This window comes from Heptranchias perlo, chromosome 35 (assembly GCF_035084215.1).
Source record: "Heptranchias perlo isolate sHepPer1 chromosome 35, sHepPer1.hap1, whole genome shotgun sequence".
Lineage (NCBI taxonomy): Eukaryota > Metazoa > Chordata > Chondrichthyes > Hexanchiformes > Hexanchidae > Heptranchias > Heptranchias perlo.
This window is the reverse complement of record NC_090359.1, coordinates 22388906-22414433: the sequence shown is the minus strand read 5'-3', so window position 1 is coordinate 22414433 and position 25528 is coordinate 22388906. Positions and strand designations below refer to the sequence as shown.

Here is a 25528-nt window from a genome sequence, read left to right as displayed (position 1 = left end):
ACCCCCGCGAGGACATTGGTCGCGGTCCTGCTTGGGTGTAACCCGTCACGCTTGTACAGGTCCCACCTTCCCCAGAACCGGTCCCAATGTCCCAGGAATCTAAATCCCTCCCTCCTACACCATCCCTGCAGCCACACATTCATCCGGTCTATTCTCCTGTGTCTCTCTCTCTGGCTCTGTGTGTGTCTCTCTCTCTGACTGTGTATGTCTCTCTCTCTCTCTCTGACTGTGTGTGTCTCTCTCTCTCTCTCTCTCTCTATCTATGACTATGTGTGTCTCTCTCTCTCGGTGACTGTGTGTGTCTCACTCTCTCTCTGACAGTGTGTCTCTCTCTGACTATGTGTCTCTCTCTCTCTCTGACTGTGTGTGTGTCTCTCTCTCTGACTGTTTGTGTCTGTCTCTCTGACTGTCTGTCTCTCTCTGACTGTGTGTGTCTCTTTTTCTCTCTCTCTCCGACTGTGTGTGTCTCTCTCTCTCTCTCTCCGACTGTGTGTGTGTGTCTCTCTGACTGTGTGTATGTTTCTCTCTCTGACTGTATGTGTGTGTCTCTCTCTGACTATGTGTGTGTGTCTCTCTCTGACTGTGTGCGTCTGTCTCTCTGACTGTGTCTCTCTCTGACTGTGTGTGTCTCTCTCTCTCTCTCTCTCTCTCTCGGTGATTTTGTGTGTGTGTCTCTCTCTCTCGGTGATTTTGTGTGTCTCACTCTCTCTCTGACTGTGTGTGTCTCTCTCTCTCTGACTGTGTGTGTCTTTCTCTCTGACTGTGTGTGTCTTTCTCTCTGACTGTGTGTGTCTCTCTCTCTGACTGTGTGTGTGTCTCTCTCTGACTGTGTGTGTCTCTCTCTCTCTGACTGTATGTGTCTCTCTCTTACTGTGTGTGTGTCACTCTCTGACTGTGTGTGTGTGTCACTCTCTGACTGTGTGTGTGTGTCACTCTCTGACTGTGTGTGTGTCACTCTCTGACTGTGTGTGTGTGTCACTCTCTGATTGTGTGTGTGTCACTCTCTGATTGTGTGTGTGTCACTCTCTGATTGTGTGTGTGTCACTCTCTGATTGTGTGTGTGTCACTCTCTGATTGTGTGTGTGTCACTCTGACTGTGTGTGTGTGTCACTCTGACTGTGTGTGTGTGTCACTCTGACTGTGTGTGTGTGTCACTCTGACTGTGTGTGTGTGTCACTCTCTGACTGTGTGTGTGTGTCACTCTCTGACTGTGTGTGTGTCACTCTCTGGCTGTGTGTGTGTGTCACTCTCTGGCTGTGTGTGTGTGTCACTCTCTGACTGTGTGTGTGTGTGTGTGTCACTCTCTGACTGTGTGTGTGTCACTCTCTGACTGTGTGTGTGTGTCACTCTCTGACTGTGTGTGTGTGTCACTCTCTGACTGTGTGTGTGTGTCACTCTCTGACTGTGTGTGTGTGTCACTCTCTGACTGTGTGTGTGTGTCACTCTCTGACTGTGTGTGTGTGTCACTCTCTGACTGTGTGTGTGTGTCACTCTCTGACTGTGTGTGTGTCACTCTCTGATTGTGTGTGTGTCACTCTCTGATTGTGTGTGTGTCACGCTCTGACTGTGTGTGTGTGTCACGCTCTGACTGTGTGTGTGTGTCACGCTCTGACTGTGTGTGTGTGTCACTCTCTGACTGTGTGTGTGTGTCACTCTCTGACTGTGTGTGTGTGTCACTCTCTGACTGTGTGTGTGTGTCACTCTCTGACTGTGTGTGCGTGTCACTCTCTGACTGTGTTTTTTTCTCTGACTGTGTGTGTGTTTCTTTCTCTGACTGTGTGTGTGTTTCTCTCTCTGACTGTGTGTGTTTCTCTCTCTGACTGTGTGTGTTTCTCTCTCTGACTGTGTGTGTTTCTCTCTCTGACTGTGTGTGTTTCTTTCTCTGACTTTGTGTGTGTCACACACTCTCTGACTGTGTGTCTCTCTCTCTCTGACTGTGTGTCTCTCTCTCTCTGACTGTGTCTCTCTCTCTCTGACTGTGTCTCTCTCTGACTCTGTGTCTCTCTCTCTCTGTGTCTCACTCTCTCTGACTGTGTGTGTGTCTCTCTCTGACTGCGCGTATCTCTCTCTCCCTCTGACTGTGTGTGTCGCTCTCCCTCTGACTGTGTGTGTCGCTCTCCCTCTGACTGTGTGTGTCGCTCTCCCTCTGACTGTGTGTGTCGCTCTCCCTCTGACTGTGTGTGTCGCTCTCCCTCTGACTGTGTGTGTCGCTCTCCCTCTGACTGTGTGTGTCGCTCTCCCTCTGACTGTGTGTGTCGCTCTCCCTCTGACTGTGTGTGTCGCTCTCCCTCTGACTGTGTGTGTCGCTCTCCCTCTGACTGTGTGTGTCGCTCTCCCTCTGACTGTGTGTGTCGCTCTCCCTCTGACTGTGTGTGTGTCTCTCTCTCTCTGGGTGTGTCTCTCTCTCTCTGACTGCATGTCTCTCTCTGACTGTATGTGTCTCTCTGACTGTATGTGTCTCTCTCCCTGACTGTGTCTATTTCTCCCTCTGACTTTTTTTAAAATTCGTTCATGGGATGTGGACGTCGCTGGCGAGGCCGGCATTTATTGCCCATCCCTAATTGCCCTTGAGAAGGTGGTGGTGAGCCGCCTTCTTGAACCGCTGCAGTCCGTGTGGTGACGGTTCTCCCACAGTGCTGTTAGGAGGGGAGTTCCAGGATTTTGACCCAGCGACGATGAAGGAACGGCGATATATTTCCAAGTCGGGGTGGTGTGTGACTCGGAGGGGAACATGCAGGTGGTGTTGTTCCCATGTGCCTGCTGCTCTTGTCCTTCTAGGTGGTAGAGGTCGCGGGTTTGGGAGGTGCTGTCGAAGAAGCCTTGGCGAGTTGCTGCAGTGCATCCTGTGGGTGGTACACACTGCAGCCACAGTGCGCTGGTGGTGAAGGGAGTGAATGTTTAGGGTGGTGGATGGGGTGCCAATCAAGTGGGCTGCTTTGTCCTGGATGGTGTTGAGCTTCTTGAGTGTTGTTGGAGCTGCACTCATCCAGGCAAGTGGAGAGTATTCCATCACACTCCTGACTTGTGCCTTGTAGATGGTGGAAAGGCTTTGGGGAGTCAGGAGGTGAGTCACTCGCCGCAGAATATCCAGCCTCTGACCTGCTCTTGTAGCCACAGTATTTATGTGGCTGGTCCAGTTAAGTTTCTGGTCAATGGTGACCCACAAGATGTTGATGGTGAGGGATTCGGTGATGGTAATGCCGTTGAATGTCAAGGAGAGATGGTTGGACTCTCTCTTGACTGTGTGTGTGTGTGTGACTCTCTCTGACTGTGTGTGTCTCTCTCTCTCTGACTGTGTGTGTGTGTGTGTGTGTGTGCATGTGTGCATGTGTGTCTCTCTGATTTTGTGTGTCTCTCTGACTCTGTGTGTCTCTCTCTGAGTGTCTGTCTGTCTCTCTGACTGTGTCGCTCTCTGACTCTGTGTGTCTCTCTCTGACTCTGTGTGTCTCTCTGACTGAGCGTTTGTCTGTCTCTCTGACTGTGTGTGTGTGTGTGTGTGTGTGTGTGTGTGTGTCTGTGAGGCTCTGGGTGCTGCAGTGGATACACACTGTCCTTTCACCTCTGGGATTAGAGTTTGAATCCAGCTCGAGCTGGTCTTCTGAAAGACTCCTTTCCCCATCAGCTGTCAGGGACCCGTGGAGTGAAATGCTGCTGTGTCTCTCAAGCAGTTCCCAGGTGAATTTGAAGCTACAGAATAAAAGCGCCTGCAGTCCAGCACTAATTGGACGATCTCCCTCAGAGAGCCCATGAGGATGGCTGTTATGGGAGATGGAAAATGTCACACACAGGGCAATAGGATTTAATACAAGAAAAGTAACTCTTAAAATACAAGTGACTCCCTTAGCAACCAGGAATCATAATATTACCCCCTCAGAGAAAGAAAGAACTTAGATTAAAACAGCACCTTTCATGACCACCTGACGCCCAGAGCACTTTACAGCTAATTAAGTAGTTTTTGAAGTGTGGTCACTGTTGTATTGTAGGAAACGCAGCAGCCAATTTGCACACAGCAAGATCCCACAAACAGCAATGTGATAATGACCAGATCATCTGTTCTTAGTGATGTTGGTTGAGGGATAAATATCGGCCCCAGGACACCGGGGAAGAACTCCCCCTGCTGTTCTTCGAAACAGTGCTGTGGGTTCCTTTACACCCACCTGAGAGGGGCAGACGGTGCCCCAGTTTGATGTCTCATTCGAAAGACGGCACCTCCGGCAGTGCAGCACTCCCTAAGTACTGCACTGGGAGTGTCGGCCTAGAATCATAGAAAATTTTACAGCACAGAAGGAGGCCGTTCGGCCCATTGTGTCCAGGCCGGCCAAAAAATGAGCCACCCAGCCTAATCCCACTTTCCAGCTCTTGGTCTGTAGCCCTGTAGGTTATGGCACTTCAAGTGCACATCCAGGTACTTTTTTAATGAGTTGAGGGTTTCTGCCTCTACCTCCCTCTCAGGCAGTGAGTTCCAGACCCTCACCACCCTCTGGGTGAAAAAATTTCTCCTCAGCTCCCCTCTAATAATCATTTTAAACCTATGTTCCCTGGTTATTGACCCCTCCGCTAAGGGAAATAGGTCCTCCCTCTCCACTCTATCTAGGCCCCTCATAATTTGGCCCTGGATTATGTGCTCATGTCTCTTGAGTGGGCCTTGAACCTACAACCTTCTGACTTAGCAGTGAGAGAGTTTACCCACTGAGCCACGGCTAACACGCGCTCAGAGGGCGATGTGCCTGCCTTCTCCTGCCCACCCCTCCCCCGTTCCTCCCCCCTCCCCTGCAGCTCGCCCCTCCCCCGTTCCTCCCCCCTCCCCTGCAGCTCGCCCCTCCCCCACTCCTCCCCTCCTCTTCCCCTCCACCACCCCTCCCCTCCACATCACCCTCTTCCTATCCCTCCCTCACCCCCACTCCTCCCTCTTCCCTTCACCTCCTCCCCTCCCCCACTCCGCCTCCTCCTCCCCTCCCCCACTCCTCCTCCTCCTCCCCTCCCCCTCCCCTCCTCCTCCTCCCCTCCCCCACTCTCCCTCCCCACACCCGCTTGTCATCCCTCCCTGCCTCACGGGTACCCACTAGGCCCGTTGCTAGGCGACGCAGCCTCTGTTTCCATGAGCGAGCCTGAAGATTCTGGCAGGTGGCAACAACCACTCAGGGAGAAGTGGGGGAAGACCTGCAAAGCTTTTTTGGAATTCAGAAACTAAAGCCACATTTATGAATCCCCCTCTCCCCTGTACTGAGATATTTATTTTCAAAAGATTAAGGTTCCAATATCATGGCTCCGCAACCTAGTATACCTGGTTATGTTTCAATAGTTTTAACCCCCCCGCCCCATATGAGAGATGGAACGTTCCTCCCTCTTTCCAGAGGCCCAGTGAAGCCCAGCCTCCCCGCCTTTGCTATCCTCTTCCTCCCCATTATCCCCTTCCTTCTCTACTCTTGCCCTCCCCTCTCCCTTACCCCACCCCTCTGCCCCCACTCCCTTACCCCACCCCTCTGCCCCCACTCCCCCTCAGCCTCTCCCATACCCTCTCTCCCTCCCCTCTTCCCATCCCCTTTTCCCCTCCCCCTCCACTTCTCCTCCCCTCCCCCTCCCCTCCCCTCCCCTTCCTCCCCCTCCCCTCCCCTTCCTCCCCCTCCCCTTCCTCCCCCTCCCCTCCCCTTCCTCCCCCTCCCCTCCCCTTCCTCCCCCTCCCCTCCCCTTCCTCCCCTCCCCTCCCCTTCCTCCCCCTCCCCTCCCCTTCCTCCCCCTCCCCTCCCCTTCCTCCCCCTCCCCTCCCCTTCCTCCCCCTCCCCTCCCCTTCCTCCCCCTTCCTCCCCCTCCCCTCCCTCCCCCTTCCTCCCCCTCCCCTCCCTCCCCCTTCCTCCCCCTTCCTCCCCCTCCCCTCCCTCCCCCTCCCCTCCCTCCCCCTTCCTCCCCCTCCCCTCCCTCCCCCTTCCTCCCCTCCCTCCCCCTTCCTCCCCCTCCCCTCCCCTTCCTCCCCCTCCCCTCCCCTTCCTCCCCCTTCCTCCCCCTCCCCTCCCCCTTCCTCCCCCTCCCCTCCCCTTCCTCCCCCTCCCCTCCCCTTCCTCCCCCTCCCCTCCCCTTCCTCCCCCTCCCCTCCCCTTCCTCCCCCTCCCCTCCCCTTCCTCCCCCTCCCCTCCCCTTCCTCCCCCTCCCCTTCCTCCCCCTCCCCCTCCCCTCCCCCTCCCCTCCCCCTCACCCTCACCCTCCCCTCCCCCTCCCCACCCTCCCCTCCCCCTCCCCACCCTCCCCTCCCCACCCCCTCCCCACCCCCTCCCTCCTCCTCACCCTTCCCCCCCCTCCCCTCCCTCCCCCCTCCCCTCCCTCCCCCCTCCCCTCCCTCCCCCCTCCCCTCCCTCCCCCCTCTCCCCCTTCCCCCCTCCCCTCCCTCCCCCCTCTCCCCCTCTCCCCTCCCTCCCCCCTCTCCCCCTCTCCCCTCCCTCCCCCCTCTCCCCTCCCCCCTCTCCCCTCTCCCCTCCCCCCTCTCCCCGCCCCCTCTCCCCTCCCCCCTCTCCCCGCCCCCTCTCCCCTCCCCCCTCTCCCCGCCCCCTCTCCCCTCCCCCTCCTCTCCCCTCCCTCATCCTCCTCCTCCCCTTCCCCATGAACATTTCTTGCCTTACTCCTCATCTCCTCAAGACTTTGATTTATGCTGGTCCATGATTCCATGATGCTGCCCTACCCTGGTACCTCACCCAGGTGGACATTTTTCATCCAAGACAACAACAACTTACATTTATACAGCACACCTAACGTAGTAAAACGTCCCCAAGTTGCTTAACAGGAGCGTAATCAGATAAAAATTGACACTGAGCCACATAAGAAGATAACAGGACAGGCTTGGTCAAAGAGGTAGGTTTTAAGGAGTGTCTTAAAGGAGTAGAGTGAGGCGGAGAGGTTTAGGGAGGGAATTCCAGAGCTTAGGGCCTAGACAGCTGAAGGCACGGCCGCCAATGGTGGAGCGAAGGAAATGGGGTATGCGCAAGAGGCCAGAATTGGAGGAACGCAGAGATCTCGGAGGATAGTAGAGCAGGAGGAGGTCACAGAGATAGGGAGGGATTTGAAAACGAGGATGAGAATTTTAAAATCAAGGTGTTGCCGAACCAGGAGCCAGTGTAGGTCAGCGAGCACAGGGGGTGATGGGTGAACGGGACTGGGTGCGAGTTAGGATACAGGCAGCAGAGATTTGGATGAATCTACGGAGGGTGGAAGATGGGAGCCCGGCCAGGAGAGCATTGGAATAGTCGAGTCTGGAGGTAACAAAGGCATGGATGAGGGTTTCAGCAGCAAATGAGCTGAGGCAGGGGCGGAGATGGGCAATGTTATGGTGGTGGAAGTAGGCGGTCTTGGTGATGGAGAGGATATGGGGTCAGAAGCTCAGCTCAGGGTCAATTAGGACCCTGAGGTTACATCAGTCTGGTTGAGCCTGAGACAGTGGCCAGGGAGAGGGATGGAGTCGGTGGTGGTCGGTCGGTGGTGAGGGAACGGAGTTGGTGACGGGGGTCGAAGACAATGCCTTCAGCCTTCCCAATGGAGGAAATTTCTGCTTCTCCAGTACTGGATGTCTTATAAACGCCGTGACAAACCATAGGCAGTGGTATAAAGCTTAGATAGTGAATGTGTCGACAGGCCATTTGATCATGGGGGAAGTATCAGATCCAAGCCCGATACTATCCTCACAACTGGAAAGCATGTGTGAACTTTCTAACCCGGGTCGCTGGGTAGTTTCATTTCTTTCCCTGCCTGTCCTGCAGCACTGAGGCACATTGCAAGGCCTATATTAGCATCTGTCTGAGATCAGCTAACTCAGGGATCGAACCTGCTGTACCGTGTGGCTCAGTAAAACACCCAACGGTGCCGTTACCCCAAAGACCGTCAATTCCTCGGCACCAACGCACGGCCATGTCTAGAAAAGAGGATGGATTTTCTGTTTAATTGGGCTGCTTGGGTCTGGAGTTCTACGCAGGAGTGAATGGGAAGGGGTTTGGTCCATTGGGATTCTATACAATGGGAGTGAATGGGAAGGGGTTTGGTCCATTGGGATTCTGTACAATGGGAGTGAATGGGAAGGGGTTTGGTCCATTGGGATTCTGTACAATGGGAGTGAATGGGAAGGGGTTTGGTCCATTGGGATTCTGTACAATGGGAGTGAATGGGAAGGGGTTTGGTCCATTGGGATTCTGTACAATGGGAGTGAATGGGAAGGGGTTTGGTCCATTGGGATTCTGTACAATGGGAGTGAATGGGAAGGGGTTTGGTCCATTGGGATTCTGTACAATGGGAGTGAATGGGAAGGGGTTTGGTCCATTGGGATTCTGTACAATGGGAGCGAATGGGATGGGACTTGGTCCATTGGGATTCTGTACAGTGGGAGGGAATGGGAAGGGTTTGGTCCATTTGGATTCTGTACAATGGGAGGGAATGGGAAGAGGTTTGGTCCATTGGGAATCTGTACAATGGGAGGGAATTGTTCCTGTCTGTGTCTCTCCCATCACTCTCTTACTGTCCGTGTCTCTTTTCCACCTCACTATTACTGTCTGTGTCTGTCTCTCTCCCATCTCTCTGTTACTGTGTGTCTCTCTCTCCTTTCTCTCTGTTAAAGTCTGTGTCTCTCTCACCTATCTGTTACTGCCTGTGTCCCTCTCTCCCATCTCTCTGTTATTGTCTCTCTCTCATCTCTCTGTTACTGTCTCTGTCTCTCCCATCTCTGTTAGTCTCTCTCTCCCATTTCTCTATTACTGTGTCTCTTGCATCTCTCTGTTACTGTATGTGTCTCTCTCTCTCCCATCTCTCTGTTACTGTGTGTCTCTCTCTCCTTTCTCTTTGTTAAAGTCTGTGTCTCTCTCATCTCTCTGTTACTGTCTCTCTCTCTCATCTCTCTGTTACTGTCTCTCTCTCTCCCACCTCTCTGTTACTGTCTCTGTCTCTCCCATCTCTGTTAGTCTCTCTCTCTCTCCCATTTCTCTATTACTGTGTCTCTCGCATCTCTCTGTTACTGTCTGTGTCCCGTCTCTCTGTTACTATCTGTTTACAGTGAACATACCGTCCTCCTTAAGAGGAGATTGTCTTTGTGCCAGTGAATTTTCTGACTGCCTCAGTCCCTTGAAGTGATGAAGATGGGCCGAAGGGCTGGGCTCTGTTGAATGGTGTGAGATGTCTGTATGTCATTCTGGGTTTTCCTTTGTCTCCTAGAATCTTTCTGTCGTCTGTGCAGGAGCTCCCAGTCCAAGACAAACATCAGTCCAGAAACACAGGTAGGCCATTGATTCACCTTTGACCTCCGAACACGTCATGCAGACTTTCTGTTCATTATCGAACGGCGATGGTGCAGTGTGCTGGGAGAGCTGTAAACCCACTGACACCCGAGGGACAAACCATTCCCTTTTGCCAAATACTTGATACAATTTCTGTTGTGAAAATTTTGTTTCGACATGACATCATTGCAGCAAAAATAGCCATTTTGGATGTTCCATTCGTTACCTCGCCAGATGAGTTATATTTAATGGATTTAAAAGAAATTTGAAGTAAATTGTTTCTCTTTAAATAGTCCCAGATCAGCTACAGCTGGATTAGATACAGAATAAACAGTAGTGGGAGCTTTACTCTGTGTCTAACCCGTGCTGTACCTGCCCTGGGAGTGTTTGATGGGACAGTGTAGAGGGAGCTTTACTCTGTATCTAACCCGTGCTGTACGTACACTGCCCTGGGAGTGTTTGATGGGACAATGTAGAGGGAGATTTACTCTGTATCTAATCTGTGCTGTACCTGCCCTGGGAGTGTTTGATGGGACAGTGTAGAGGGAGATTTACTCTGTATCTAATCTGTGCTGTACCTGCCCTGGGAGTGTTTGAAGGGACAGTGTAGAGGGAGCTTTGCTCTGTATCTAACCCGTGCTGTACCTGACCCTGGGAGTGTTTGATGGGACAGTGTAGAGGGAGCTTTACTCTGTATTTAACCCGTGCTGTACCTGACCCTGGGAGTGTTTGAAGGGACAGTGTAGAGGGAGCTTTACTCTGTATCTAACCCATGCCCTTTCTTTAGTAAGACAAAAGCGGCTCATCCCTGCCTGAAGTTGAGTTGATGATGTGAGTCCCAGTGGACAGGAGCCCTGTGTCTGGTGTGGGATCTCTCTGAAGCAGCAGGTGTTTCCGTATAACATGTGGTGATATGGGACTGAGCCTCCTACCCGCGGGAGTCGGGTTTGTTTGTGTGACGCTTGCAAATGAGTCAAAACATGTTGATTGGGGAGCGTTGGCATTTAGTGCCGCTTCAGGCACCTGTAGAGGTGACTAATCCCTGCCTGATGTCTGCTGAGGATGCAGAGCTGGCAGCTGCCGACAGTGCCAAGGCACTGTCAACTGTGTTCTCATCCTGCGTGTTGGAAAAGTCGGTACTACACAAAGAGTAACAGATTCCCGGGATTGAGATATAGGCTGGAATCCAGTCCAGGGGTTCGCATGGTTTATATCGATACCCGGGAGTGAGTTACAGGCTGGACTCTAATCGACGGGTTCAGGTGGTTTATATAGATTAATGATACCTGCCCGGGAGTGAGTTACAGGCTGGAGTCTAATCGAGGGGGTTCGGGGGGTTTATATATAGAATAACAGGTACCCGGGAGTGAGTTACAGGCTGGAATCTAATCAAGGGGGTTTGGGTGGTTTATATATAGAATAACAGATCCCCGGGATTGGGTTACAGGCTGGAGTCTAATCCAGTGGTTCGGATGGTATATATATAGATTGACAGATACCTGGGAGTGAGTTACAGGCTGGAATCTAATCGAGGGCTTAGGGGGGTTTATATATAGAATAACACATACCTGGGAGTGAGTTACAGGCTGGAATCTAATCGAGGGATTCGGGGGGTTTATATATAGAATAACAGATACCCAGGAGCGAGTTACAGGCTGGAATCTAATCGAGGGCTTAGGGGGGTTTATATATAGAATAACACATACCTGGGAGTGAGTTACAGGCTGGAATCTAATCGAGGGGTTCGGGGGGTTTATATATAGAATAACAGATACCCAGGAGCGAGTTACAAGCTGGAATCTAATCGAGGGGTTCGGGGGGTTTATATATAGAATAACAGATACCTGGGAGCGAGTTATAGGCTGGAATCTAATCGAGGGGTTCGGGGGGTTTACATATAAAACTGTTGTTTCCCCTTCTGGCCTGGTAGGCTTCTCCAGTCAGCAGCTGAGCCGTTACGGGCCAGAAAGCTCCCACGTTGGACCTGCAGCCTTGCTTTAAGTCACAGTTGCGCGCGAGGTGCACGGTCTGCGGGTAAGGATCTGCGAGGCTCATCGATCTGCCGCTCCTGCAGCAGGCCGGGACCCGGTGAGCCTCGCAGCTTTTGGTGGCAGCAGTTGTGAGACCGTGGCTCGCCTGAACCTGTGCACTTCCTGCTCCGGTGACTGAGCTGTCAGCTGCTCCCAGACGTGCTGCTGCGTTGCCCCTCCTGACTGCTCTGCGTGCTTCCCTTTTCTCTGCGAGGCCCCTGATGGGTGACTCCCGTCGGGAACCCTGGCAGAAAGCTTGGGTTGAGGTCAGAGAGGGATTGAAGGCTCAGAGGGAGGGACTACTTTGATCCTTGTTGACTGCGATTCTGTTAACTCTGTCGGCACTCAAGTCACCAAGCTGTAACTCCCTCGAAGGGTCAAGTGTCATCGAAGGAGCGAAAGGCAAACTCCTTTATACAGTTATCCAACACGTACAAGCTGTTACAGAGAAAAGAAAGAACTTGCATTGATGTTAAAAACAGTGTTGGCTGTGGCTCAGCGGGTAGCACTCTCGTCCCTGAGGCAGAAGGTCATGGGTTCAATTCCCACTCCAGGGATAGTGAGTCCACAATCCAGGCTGACGCTCCCAGTACCAACACTGAGGGAGTGCTGCACTGTCGGAGGTGCCGCCTTTCGGATGAGATGTTAAATCGAGGCCCCGTCTGCCCCTCTCAGGTGGGCGTAAAAGGTCCCCTGGCCACTATTGGAAGAAGAGCAGGGACATTCGCTCCAATGTCCTGGCTGAGAACAGATCATCTGGTGATTATCACATTGCTGTTTGTGGGATCTTGCTGTGCACCAATTGGCTGCCATGTTTCCTACATTAAACAGTGACTACACTTCAAGAGTACTTCATTGGCTGTAAAGCGCTTTGGGACGGCCTGAGGTCGGGAAAGGCGCTATATAAATGCAAGTTCTTTCTCCCTTTATGTAGGGTGGGACTTGGAGTCACGTGTAGGCCCAGACAGACCGGGTAGTGGCTGGCAGCAGGTTCCCTTCCCTGGAGAACATTAGTGAACGGGTTGGGTTTTTCCCAACAACCTGGCAGTTTTCACGGTCAAACCATAAATGACCAGGTTTATTGAAGTCGGTTTCACAATTTGCCAATGGGTGGGATTTGAACTGATGGCCTTTGCACCACACGCCAAAAACCACACGGCTACCGTTCCCTGGGCACTGCCACGTTGGCAGTGGAATTGCGCCTGGTCTGCCTTTACCAGCCAAAGGTGATGCTTTCCATTCACGACTGACTCTGCTTTTCGCTGCTCACCGACACCGGCATTGAGGTTGGCGAACAATCGGTCTGTGATATCGGAGAGTGATGGGTATGTTATGGAGGTCGTTACCCTGGGCTCAGTCGGTAGAGGCACCGTACCACATGGAATGGAGCCATGCACATCAAAAGGCCCCGAGCTACAACGGTTCTTCGAGCCGGCACAGACACGATGGGCCGAATGGCCCCCTTCCGTGCTGTATCTTTTCCATGGTTCTATGGTTCTAACAACAACTTGCGTTTATATAGCGCCTTTAACGTAGTAAAACGTCCCCAAGGCATAAACCCGACAAAAACTGACACCGAGCCACATAAGGAGACATTAGGAGAGGTGACCAAAAGCTTGGTCAAAGAGGTAGGTTTTAAGGAGCGTCTTAAAGGAGGAGAGAGGTTTAGGGAGGGAATTCCAGTGCTCAGGGCCGAGGCAGCTGAAGGCTGGATATCAGGTGAGGACACAGTTAGGTTGGGCTGCGATGCCCCCCACAGTAAAATAGCACGCCTCCATTCGCACTCTTTTCTCACATGTGAAGAATGGGCGGAATGGTGCCCCTAGCAAGAGTCAGGAGAGGAGTGAGAGGGGGGTGGGGGGGTGAGGGTAGCTAAATTCTGTGCAGGAAGAGGGGATTCGTTTGATTCCATATGTTTTGCCATAAGTGTGTGCTTTATACCAGAGCAGGTTGATATACTGAGAGTGTGCCAGTGAGGGGTGTGTTTGGTATATGGTACTTGGTACTTACACAAAAAAAAACTTGCATTTATATCGCACCTTTCATGACCTCAGGACGTCCCAAAGCGCTTTACAGCCAATGAAGTATAGTCACTGTTGTAATGTAGGAAACACGGCAGCCAATTTGCGCACAGCAAGATCCCACATACAGCAATGCGATAATGACCAGAAAACCTGTTATTTAGCGATGTTGGTTGAGGGATAAACATTGGCGAGGACACCAGGGAGAACTCCCCTGCACTTCTTCAAATAGTGCTGTGGGATCTTTTAATCAGAAGAGGCCTTGGTTTAACATCTAACACCTAAAAGGCTCGCTCAGTACTGTAAGTGTCAGCATAAATTTTGTGCTCGTGTCTGGAGTGGGACTTGAACCCACTCCTACCTTGCGCTCGTCTAACTCAGAGGCAAGTGTGCTACCCACTGAGCCACAGCTGATACCTTAATACCATAAGTTAACCTGACCATGCATTCAGTTATTAAAGTGCCTGTTGCTTCCTACCACATCCATTGGAGATCACTACTCATTGGACAGTTGATGTGGCAATCCCCACAATGAACTCAATGATTCATAGTGCACCTGAACACTGGTTAATACGGTAGGCCTGCTCCAAGGCCCTCAACTGGCCACCAGCAGGTGATCCGAGTTGGGGAGCTGTGAAACCTCCATTCAGCCCCGATGTTCAGGGCAGCCTGGGAAACAATCACAGGCGTCAACCCAGCCCTAGCACTCCATTTGGGTCAGCTGGTTGTGGGACTCGTGCCAAAATCCAACACCGAGCCCAAGGGTCCCCAAACAAAACTACCGAGCAATCTATGGAGGCAACCACATGGGTCCTACCAACAAGATGGAGTCTAGTGCTGCATTGGGAAACCCATCTTCCGTGGTGCAATATTTACAAGCAGAGCTAAAGAGAGGTAGAAACTGTGCACAAAGGCAGTGTCCACCCCTGGGGAAGTTTGCACGAGGACAAACAGGCAGGGTGCACACTGCAGAGCTTTCACTTTTTTATTCCGGATAAATTTTCACCCATTCTCTCCTTGCTTATTCTTGCTTGGGCACAGATCCTCAGGCACCTTACTCAACAACAACAACTTGCATTTATATAGCGCCTTTAACGGCGTAAGACATCCCAAGGCACTTCACAAGACCAAACAAAATTTGACACCGAGCCACATAAGGAGATATTAGGACAGGTGACTTGGTCAAAGAGGTAGGTTTTAAGGAGCGTCTTAAAGGATCTGAGAGAGGCGGAGAGATTTAGGGAGGGAATTCCAGAGCTTAGGACCTAGACAGCTGAAGGCACGGCTGCCATTTTGGAGCAATTAAAATCGGGGATGCACAAGAGGCAAGAATTGGAGGAGGGCAGAGATCTCGGAGGGCTGGAGGAAGTTACAGAGATAGGGAGGGATTTGAAAACAAGGATGAGAATTTTAAAATCGAGGCGTTCCCGGACCGGGAGCCAATGTCAGCGAGCACACGAGTGATGGGTGAACGGGACTTGGTGCGAGTTAGGATACGGGGCAGCAGAGTTTTGGAGGAGCTCAAGTTTATGGAGGGTGGAAGATGGGAGGCCGGCCAGGAGAGCATTGGAATAGTTGGGACTGGAGGTAACAAAGGAATGGAGGGTTTCAGTAGCTGGGCTAAGGCCCAATCTTTATATGGAAGCAAGTGTACAGACACAACAGCTAACCCTATTCTCCCTTGACATATATATATATATATATATACACGAGTTGCCAACTCTGGTCGGGCGTTTTCAAGGAGGTTTTATCACATGATCACCCTTCTCCAATTGCCCCGCCTCCACCCTCCCACCATTGGTCGCCCAACATGTCCATCCCGACACGGCACCGCCTTCCCATGCCGATTACAAAGCGAACAGCCTCTCCGTTACCCGATTGGATGATTCTTGACTGTCAGCCAAACAGCCCATCTGTTTCCCCTCCCCCGCCCAACTCCGTTATTTTTATAACTAATAAACAAAAGTGTCGAAAGGAAAATACAATTTACAAAGGAAACTCCTTTATGATTTTTTCTCCCGCGTTGTCCGGCAGATTAACCTTTAATTCCTGGAGACTCCAGGACAACCCTGGAAGGGTTGGCAACCCTTAAGACACGCACTTTCCAGCCGGTGATCAGGAGCAGGAGCCCCGGTTAGTTTTCTGGCCCTCCTTAGCCGGGATGCTGAGGCTAATTGCAGCATTCAACTGAGATCGAGCTAAGAGGAGCGAGGAAAATGTCAAGGCGCCATGCCCCCTCCTCATCCCCATGTTGCTGCTTCCTGGCTCTTTCCCTCTGCAGTCTTAATCTCCTCGCAATGGACCATTTGCAATCAACAGTGCACATTTTTTTCTTGGTTTAAAACTGGCGACATTTTGGTGATAGTTGCATTGAAAAATGTTCTAAAAGGACCAAATGGGCCCTGAAGTAAGATGGCACAGATTGTTTGCAGAGACTTCCAGCTTCATTTTTTTAAAATATAAAAATGCAACACTGGAAGCCAGCGGTGGGAAATGCATTAATGCAAGGTGTTATTTATTTCAAAAAGGAGAAAGCAAAGCAGAGTAAAATATTTCTACAGTAATAAAAAAAGATGGAGGCAGGCAGCAGCCAGTTTGAGTGACAGCAGCACTGGGAGCCCTTGGAGTCACGTGCTCCCTCTGAGCAGGGAGGGAGGGCTGCCTCCAAGGGCTGACAGGACTGGGGGAGGGGGGAGAGTGTAGGAGACTAGATACCCCCACACCCCTAAAGAAAACCGCAGATTTACCCTACCAAGTATAAACTCATTAATTAAAAAATAGCGACCAAAAAAAAAAAAATTGACATAAAACGAGAAAATTCGATGGGAAAGCGGGCCAGCAGAGTTTGCTTTCGGTCGGCCACCCGCGCACCCCTATTGTCGGGCGCCGAGAGCGGTGGTCGAGTCCTCGGTCAATGGGTGTGGTGCGGAGCGGCGGAGGGGGGAAACAACAATAATTAAACCGGGGTTTTTTTTTTCGGTTCCTCGCTGTCTTTCCCCCCCCCCCCCCCCCCCTCTCTCTCTCTCTCTGATCTTCAGCAAACCCCACGTCCCTCCCTCCCTCCCTCCCCCCGGGTGTGTGTGTGTGTGAGAGAGAGAGAGAAATCCCGCCCGAGAGGAGGCGGCGGCCCAGCGAGCGGACAACCGGACAACAACAAACAAACAAACGGCGGCGGCGGCGGAGGCGGCGAAGGACTCCCGTTAGGAGCGGCGGCGGCGGCGGGAGGAGGAGGAGGAGAAAATTTAGGATTTTCTTCAGTTTTTCTTTTCTATCCCGTCGAGAATCGTCAGTCGAAGGTGAGGAGAGAAAAATAAAAATTAAATCACCTCAGGGGTGGGGGGGGGGGGAAAAACCCGGGGTCGAGCCTCGCAGGTACCTCAGGGGCAAACTGAGAGAATATTATTAATATTAATATATATTTTTTAAAATTCCCCTCAAGTGATTTTTAAAATTCGATTTTTAAAAACATTTTTTCAAAAAAAAATCATTAAAAGAATTTTTTTTTTCTCTTGCGTTTAAATTTTAAAAGTTCTTTTTTTTTTCTGAGAGGAAGCTGCTGCTTTTCTTTTTCCATCTTTCTTTTTCTTTCTTTGCCCCTTTTTTTTGTGTGTGAGAATTTCCTGCCCAAGAGGCCTCAGGCTTTTGGATGGTTTTATTTTCTGGTTTTGCTTTGTGTTGTGTTTTTTTAAAAAAAAATGTTTATATTTTAGATATTTTTGCTCTTGTGTTTTCTTATTTTTTGGCTCTTGCCTTTTTTATATGTTTTATTTATTTTTAATATAGATATATTTTGCTTTGTGCCTTTTTTTTTGCTTTGCTTTCTCTTGATATATTTCCTTTTTTAGTATATATGTATATGTAATAGTGTATTTTGCTTTTTTTTAATATATATATATGTGTGTGTGGATATATAGTTGCTTTTAATTCTGTCCATACATATTTATATATTTTTGCTTTGTCTTTATATTTGTTTATAACTGCTTTAGTGTGTGATTTTTAAAATATATTTTGATTTGTGCTTTTGACAGATTTATTTTTTATATATTTATCCCTGCCTCTACTGTAAATTACACTTAATTTTTTATCTGAGAATCTCTTTGAATGCTAATGTCTGACTCACCAGCGAGTGTGGTCTGTACAGGGTTAATGTGCCTCCTTCCTTCAAGCACTTTAAAAAAAAATGATTATATATATATATATATATATATTCAAAATAGTAATTTAATATTTTATTTTGCCCACTTGGGGGAAAAATTGCATGTTTACTTTATATCTCATTTTTGTATGTGTATTTTTATGATTAAAACCAGCTCCTCCATTTTGTTGACTTCTTTCCCTCTCTGCACTCTCCGTCCTGTGTCTCGCTTATGTTGATGCATAAATTTCCTGTGCATTTTGGCTGCAGATTCAAATCCTGCTGAGGCTTTGGGTTTTGTGTTTTTACACCAGGGCTGCAGTCATTGACTTCATGTTAGTGAATATTTTTCTTTGGGGGGGGGTTCTGGCAGGCTTTGACTCTCGCCATCGTTGCAAGCCTCTTGGTGCTGTAATGATTGAGGTCAGCGTCGAAACACTTGCTGCCCCCTGATTTTTTTTTAGTGAAGTGGGGGGGAAGGTTTCTGTGCTCCTGATTTTACAGTCTTTGATATCACAGAAATGATGCAATAGGTTTGAACCAAATCAGCTTGTCGTCCTTGATGAAGGTACGGTTACATTGTCTATCAGTGCTGTTGGATTGTTTGCTTTTCCCCTCTCTGCCCTCCCCACTTCCAAAATGTATTATATTCCTGGTGGCTATGGCTGACTGTTTGGCTTTCAGCTTGGGCTGCACTTAAAACTTGATGCTGCAAAACAACCCCTCCCCTATTGTGGTGCCCTCACCTCTTTAACCAGACTGCCTGCGTGCAGGGTTTTGTATTTTTCTGCCCTTGGTATACACCACAGAAAAAGCAGTCGAATAGGTTGCATTAAACAACAACTTGCATTTATATAGTGCCTTTTTGACGTGATAAAATGTCCCAAGGCGCTTCACAGGAGTGTAATCAGACAAAATTTGGCACCGAGCCACATAAGGAGATATTAGGACAGGTGACCAAAAGCTTGGTCAAAGAGGTAGGTTTTAAGGAGCGTCTTTAAAAGAGGAGAGAGAGGCAGAGAGGTTTAGGGAGGGAATTCTAGAGCTTGGGGCCGAGGCAGCGGAAGGCACGGCCGTCAGTGGTGGAGCGATGAAAATTGGGGATGTGTAGGAGGCCAGAATTGGAGGAGCGCAGAGATGTCAGAGGGTTGTAGGGCTGGAGGAGGTTACAGAGGTCAGGAGGGGGAGGCCATGGGGGGGATTTGAAAACAAGGATGCAAATTTTAAAATCGAGGTGTTTAAAGATTAATAAATTAGTCTGACAGGAATTCAATTCAGCCATTATGACAACATAAATTGCAAGGCCACGTGTGGGTCTAGCCGCTGGGTGTTGGCAGTTTGAGTGTAGAGGGGCTTTATAGCTGAGAAAAGGTTTGAGGGGGAGGAATCTTCAAAAAAAAAGTTTATATTAAGTAGCCGAGGTAAAGTGACCCCAAGAATATTACTTAAAGGCAAGTCAGGTCAGGCAGTTCCTGCACTCCCTTAAGATTGTACCAAAATGTATCACCACACTTCTTTGCATTAAATTGCATCTGCCATGTGTCTGTCCATTTCACTGTTGGAGCAGCATCCGTTGTATAAATGGACAGATTACATTGAATCTTACAGCACAGAAAGAGGCCAATTGGCTCAACGGGTCTGTGCCGGTGTTTATGATCCACACGAGCCTCCTCCCACCCTACTTCATCTCGTCCTATCAACTTATCCTTCTAAGATTGAACAGCAAGGAAACTGGGTCATATCACTGAACAACTTCCACTGGAGATGGAGCACAAGATGAGCACAGGGGTGTCTTGGGATTGATGTCTCCCCTGCTGATGGGTAAGGGTTGCTGGGATTGGGACCTCAGCAGTGTGACCCTTGCAGTACTAGTTGAGCATTAATGGGTTGGACTTTCTCCTATTCTTATGAAACCAAAGCATTAAGTGATTGCCAGATCTCAGTTTTTTTTTATATCAAGTGACTTGAAGTTTATTGGATGTGGAGTCAGAAGCTCTCTCTGAATTTATTATGGTGATGTGGTGGGTTTGTAATTGTGGTACAAGCAGAGTGATGTAAATGGGAGGACAGTGACATGGAATCTGAAGGTGTGCGGCAGGTTCTATGATGAGAAGTTTGTTGCACATACACTGATTATGTAGAATTTGACACAGACCGTTGCTGTTCCAGCCAACAGTCCCAGGGAGTGGCGAGACAGGTTTACACCACCAATCTCATTGTTAAACTGGTCTGTCTGTGTAAAAGCCCTCCTGCCTCATTGCAATGGTTAAACTTGACTGTCTGTGTGTAAAAGCCCTCCAGTGACGGTGCACATGTGGGTTTTAAAAAAATATATAACCTGTTGCCCTGCGCACTAGATTTGTGGTCAGCGGAGGGTCACTGTGGTCGTCTGCTCCTGTTCACACGATGGTGGCCTTTTTGGGCACTGTCATTTTGTTGAGGGCGCTGCTTTTTAAGTTATTTCTCCACCCCCTTTTCCCAGCCAAGGAGAGAGTAAAAGAAAAAAAATGCTTTAATGTGGTGCCGTATCACATTAAATGAAACATCTCAGTGCTTGATACAATGAATTGCTTTTGGAGAGCAGTGACTATTGTGTGTCATCCTCCAAAGCTCCCCCCTTCCCCCATCCTGCTTTGAATTCAGACATGCCTACCCTAGTTCCTTTTACGAGGTTGCCTCCAGTGGTGCGTGCAGTTGCTTTAAATTTGCATTTGTGACCCTGGTGCAATATTTGTCGCAGTATAAACAAGACAGCGAATGAGGCGCATTATATTACGGAATGGCTCCTGTAATGGGGTGCAAGATGTGCACTAGAGTGCCTTGGGATTGGCTGTTGTCTCCCCTATCTATGGATAAGGGCTGCTGAGATTGGGAGGTCAGCCATGTGTGTACCCCTCTGTTGGTGTTCCAGCATGCTAGATCTTTGCCACTCCATTGTGCTGCCACCCCTTAATATGCAGGTCAGTGATGAGGCTCCCTGTCGATGCATAACAAACAGGATACTGGGTGAGTGCTGTCAGATAGCAAGGCAGTAATCCAGTCGAAGGGTTTGGGTGACATTGGTTTGTTAGGTGTTGGCCTTGGCTCAGTGGGTAGCACTCTCGCCTCTGAGTCCAAAGGTCATGGGTTCAAGCCCCACTCCAGAGACTTGAGCACATAATCCAGGCTGACACTTCAGTACTGAGGGAGTGCTGCACTGTCGGAGGTGCCGTTTTTCAGATGAGATGTTAAACCGATGACCAACATCTCAGATAATCTGGTCAACAGTGACTACACTTCAAAAAAAGTACTTAATTGGCTGTGAAGCACTATGGGACGTCCTGAGGTCGTGAAAGGCACTATATAATTGTAAGTTCTTTCTTTAGGGATCTGAAAACTGAGATTACATCGTTATCTCTATCCTCTGACAGCTCTCTAGTTTCTTTATTTTTCTTGAAATTGTGCTGATTTTCTCCCATCCGCACCCTACTTTCCTGAGGCAGTTAGCTGCTTGCTGCAGTATGGCTTCGTGGGTACTGGCAGCCCTCCTTGTCCAACCAGCCATTCTTCGTGTGCGACTGGACAGTTAGTGTCATCAGCATGTTTGACAGTGCAGGGCACGGAGCCGAGTCTGATCCAATTAGTACTTCAGATGCACACTTTCCAGGAGAGCTTGCTGAATGGCGATCAGGATCTGGAACCCTGGTCATTTTTCTCCCCCTCTCCCTAACTGTGAGGCACTGAGGCCAATGACAGTGTACTCACCGCTGCCTTGGTGGAGATCAGCTAACTCGGCACAGACCCACGATCCAGTATTGTGATTTAACTGGTTCTGTGCTTTTTTTTTGATGCCAAGTGATGTAGGACCTTGCATAATATTTCCTTCTTCGATTCACTGTCCTTTAAACGTAGTCTGTGCTGAGTTAGCTGATGACAGTTGGAGCAGAAACCAGGGTATTAGTAGTTGTCCTCGGCACTCCCGGGCTATGGGGGATTGGCCTCAATTGTGATGCCCTCTATGGTGGAATGGCCTGTGTTCACTCGCTGTCTGGGCTGACGTGTATATATTAAAAAAAAATAGCTACTTGGGCAAGTTACCAGATGGCTGCTGGCATCTGTGCAACAGTAACCCAGAGTGACTTACTCTGCCTTCCAGGAATCTGCTTTGTACAGAATTAATTATCAATATTCAGATGTTTTCCCTGTAATGGTTGTGCTTTTAGAGATGATCCATTATTTAATGGAATGATCTTGCTGGTTGGTTGCATTGTATGTTGCTTTTTAGTGTGGTTCACCCTCCTCTCAGAAGATTGAAATGAAGGCTGCAGAGACAGTAGACAGTGGAACTGGTATCTATTGCAGGTCATCGGCCAGCAACAGAAACATAAAGAGCTATTTGCTGTAAATGTTCTACAGAGACTGATAGACACAGCCTGCACAGGGAGCTTGGTGTATGTCTGATCGTACACTGGCATTGAACATGGGCCCTTGAAATACATCTTTGGTTCAGATTGGCTAGTTTCCTGCTATCCCTTTGGTCTAACAGACTATATTCAGTCCTTTTCCCAACAGAAATAAAGAGGACCGCCTATCCATTAACAGTGCTATTGCAGAAAATGTTTTGTTTTTAAATTCATTTTTGGAATATGGGCGTTGGCTAGCAAGGCCGGCATTTATTGCCGATCCCTAGTTGCACTTAAGGTGATGGTGAGCCGCCTTCTTGAACTGCTGCAGTCCATGTGGTGACAGTGCCCCCACAGTGCTGTTGGGCATGGAGTTCCAGCATTTTGACCCAGAGTCGATATATGTCCAAGCTGGGATGGTGTGTGACTTGGAGATGACTGTGTTCCCACGCCCTTGCTGCCCTTGTCCTTCTAGGTGATGGAGGCCGCTGGTTTGGGAGGTGCTGTCGACTATACAGCAATAGCCATAACATGCTAGCAAGTCAACAAACACAGAAAAAATATAGAGAACCGAATTCTCGAGACACTGCTCGTGGCTGGTCCTGGATAGATAGAAATCTTCTGGTCCAGTCGACCCCAGTTTGAAACCCATGCAGTGAAGTATAAGGGTGGGTGTCTGAGCAATTTGAGATAATGAACTGCACGTCATATATGAAGCACATCGTACAAAGTGCATTAGCTTAAGCGCCATATTTTTGGTAGCAATACATTAAGCCTAGTGACTGCACAGCTTAGTTAAATTGGATTTTGAACTCATAATCTCGGACTTTCCAAATTTGAAAAAGTCAAATTCAGGTCCGATGTGCTGCAAGTATTTCTTTTCATGCAACATGTACATAGATAGGGAGCAACAAAATTGCTCATTGACATTTTTATGTTGCATTTTTGTCTCTGAGGCTATGTGGATATCTGGGGGAGGGGTGCAGGGAGGTGGCAGCAGAGAGAAAGGGTGGGATTTTACATTTCAAATTAGCTACAAAAGGAGCATGCGAGCATTTGGCGAAAGTTGCTCGAGGAGTAAGACGCTTTTATTGGGGGGGAGAGAGAGAAAAGCAGTAAAGCTTTGCGAGGAGTGTTGCCCCCCACCTCAGAGAACAAAATGACATCTTAAACAATACATTTATCTCGAGGCTAGAGTTGAGTTCAGGATGTTCTGTGATGTGTGACTGGAGAGTGTGATACACATTGACTTTGGGGAGGGGGTTCTGTTCGGAGTTCTGGAGTGCCAACAGGTTGAAATTTAACAGGTTTGTTGGCGATAGCTTCTGACTTAACATCCTAGGTTCCAGCCGAACCAAGCCTAATGTGGAGTACTGGGTGGACTATAGAAAGAAAGAATTTGCATGTGTGTACATACATATAGTGCCTTTCATGACCTCCAGACATCCCGAAGCGCTTTACAACCAATGAAGCACTTTTTGAAACGTGGCCACTGTTGTAGGGAAATGCAGCAGCCAATTTGCACATAGCAAGCTCCCACAAACAGCAGTGAAATAAACAGATCTTTTTAGCGATGTTTGGTCGAGTGATAAATATTAGCCAGGACACCGGGGCGAATTCCCCTGCTCTTCTTCGAGTAGTGTGGGATCTTTTACATCCACCTGAGAGTGCAGATGGGGCCTCGCTTTGACATATCATCCGAAAGACAGCATCTCTTACTGTGCAGCGCTCCCTCAGTACTGCACTGAAGTGTCAGCCTGGATTATGTGCTCAAGTCTCTGGAATGGAAGGTTATGGAGGAAAATATCACAGACAGAGGGCATGATTTAAAACTTCAGCCCACTGGGGGAGAGGGAGTCTAGGTCGAGATGTATGTTGTTGTAACTATTTTTATTCAATATATGATGGTGTTGGGGAGTTCAGTTTTTTTCCCCCCAGAAGATGCAGTGTCTTTGTCTTTATTTATTGTGGATGTCTTCCTTTTGTGGCTGTTTTGTTGTCATTCCTGGACCATTCCGCTCTGCAGCTGAGAAGTCAGGATAGGCCCGTGCCATTCTCCAGCATTCTCGTGTTTTTATTTCAGATTCCCAGCACTTGCGATGTTTTGCCTTTTGCTTCCATGCCGCTCTCGTCTGCCTATCAGGAGGGTACCTGCCAAAAAACACTTTTTTTGTTGTTGTTTCCTTCTGGGAGCTTTCCACTTCCTGCAGCAACACGGTGGAGATAGGGAACTTAGCATAGTTGATCAAGACGGCACCATGTGACATCTCTGGAATCTTCAGTATGCTGTGCAGTCCTTTTGGGATTTTTAAATTCTTTGGTTTGGAGGATAGGGAAGCTTGAATAGAGTATATTTTCTCACCTTGCAGTTGACACCAGATAAACGCTTGCTAAATGCAGTTGGGTTTAGCATGTCTGTTCTACTTGTTTGCCACAGCATGTGTTGGAGCGCAGGACTGTGCATTAGGGTCCATCCACTGACCAACTTCAGTTACAGAGGGTAATGTATGTTTGAAGGCGGGCTATTTTTGTGTGTAAAATATTTCTGTGTATTTAGACAATTGCTTAATTGATGAAATTACATACATAAGAGATTATGACACGGAAACAGGCCGTTCGGCACAACCATTGCTTGTTGGTGTTTATCCTTCACATGAGCAGTAGTCCCTAATCCCGTGTGCCTGACCTGTTCTCATATGCCTTTATCTCCCTTTCCTTCAACCACCTATCTAACCTATTCTTAAATGTTGACACTGTCTCTGAATCAATCACTCTGGTAGTGCATTTCACAACCTCACAACACTGCATAAAAAATAAACCTTCTGCCCTCAGTCCTAAATCTCTTGAGTTTTAACTTGTATCTATATCCCCTCAACCAGTGGAAACACTGTCTCTGTCTACCCTGTCCCATCCCTTCATAAAGTTAAACATCTTTATCAAATAACCCCACAATCCCTTATTTTCTAATGAAAACAACCATAAGTTTTTAAGTCTATCTTTGTATTTGTATTTCCTCGCACCAGGCAGCATCCTAGTGAATATGTGCTGTACTTTCTAGTGCCTCAACGTCCTCCCTATAGTGTGGAGCTGAAAACTGCTCATCGTACTATCACTGTGGTCTTACTAAGGGTTTTATATAAATTCACCATTACTTTTATATTCTATACCTCTTACCATAATTCCCAATGTTCCATTTGCTTTTTTTTATTCATTTGAGATGCTACTTTTAATGCCTTTTGAAGCTGTACTCCCAAATCCCTCCGCTGTTTCCAATCGCCCAAAGTATAATTATTACTTTTATTACCGAAATGTACCTTATCACATTTATTGACATTGAATTTCATCAGCCACCTTTTTGCTCATTTCATCATCTTATCTCTATCTTCCTGCAGCTTTCTTTAGTCTTCAGAATTATTTATCGTGCCTATTTTAGTATTGTCTGCAAATTTGGACCTGACTCTGTCTAGCCCTTTATCCAAATCATTGATGTACGCAGTGAACAGAAGTTGTCCCAGAATGGAACCCTGTGGGACACCGCCATCCACTTCCAACCACTCTGAGAAACTGCCCTTAACTCCTACTCTCTGGTTATTATTTTTAATCCAATTTGCTACCCTCCCCCTAATTCCATATCCCTTAATCTTCTCCAGTAGTCTCCTGACTGATACCTTGTCAATGGCTTCCTTAAAGTCCATTTACATCACACCCACTGCATTTC

The 25528-nt window shown here is 48.8% G+C and overlaps 1 protein-coding gene across 2 annotated transcripts in view; it reads left to right on the top strand.

Annotated features, from left to right (window-relative positions):
* The window catches only part of LOC137302431 (guanine nucleotide-binding protein G(I)/G(S)/G(T) subunit beta-2), a 101520-nt gene that overhangs the window by 23036 nt on the left and 52956 nt on the right, over positions 1 to 25528 (top strand). The window contains exon 2 of one of the 2 annotated variants that reach the window (XM_067972086.1): positions 9181 to 9242. The gene's annotated coding sequence lies outside the window, so the exon portion shown is untranslated. Of the gene's footprint in view, positions 1 to 9180; positions 9243 to 16326; positions 16590 to 25528 lie in introns of those variants that run through there. The other variant, XM_067972085.1, reaches the window with a different exon arrangement.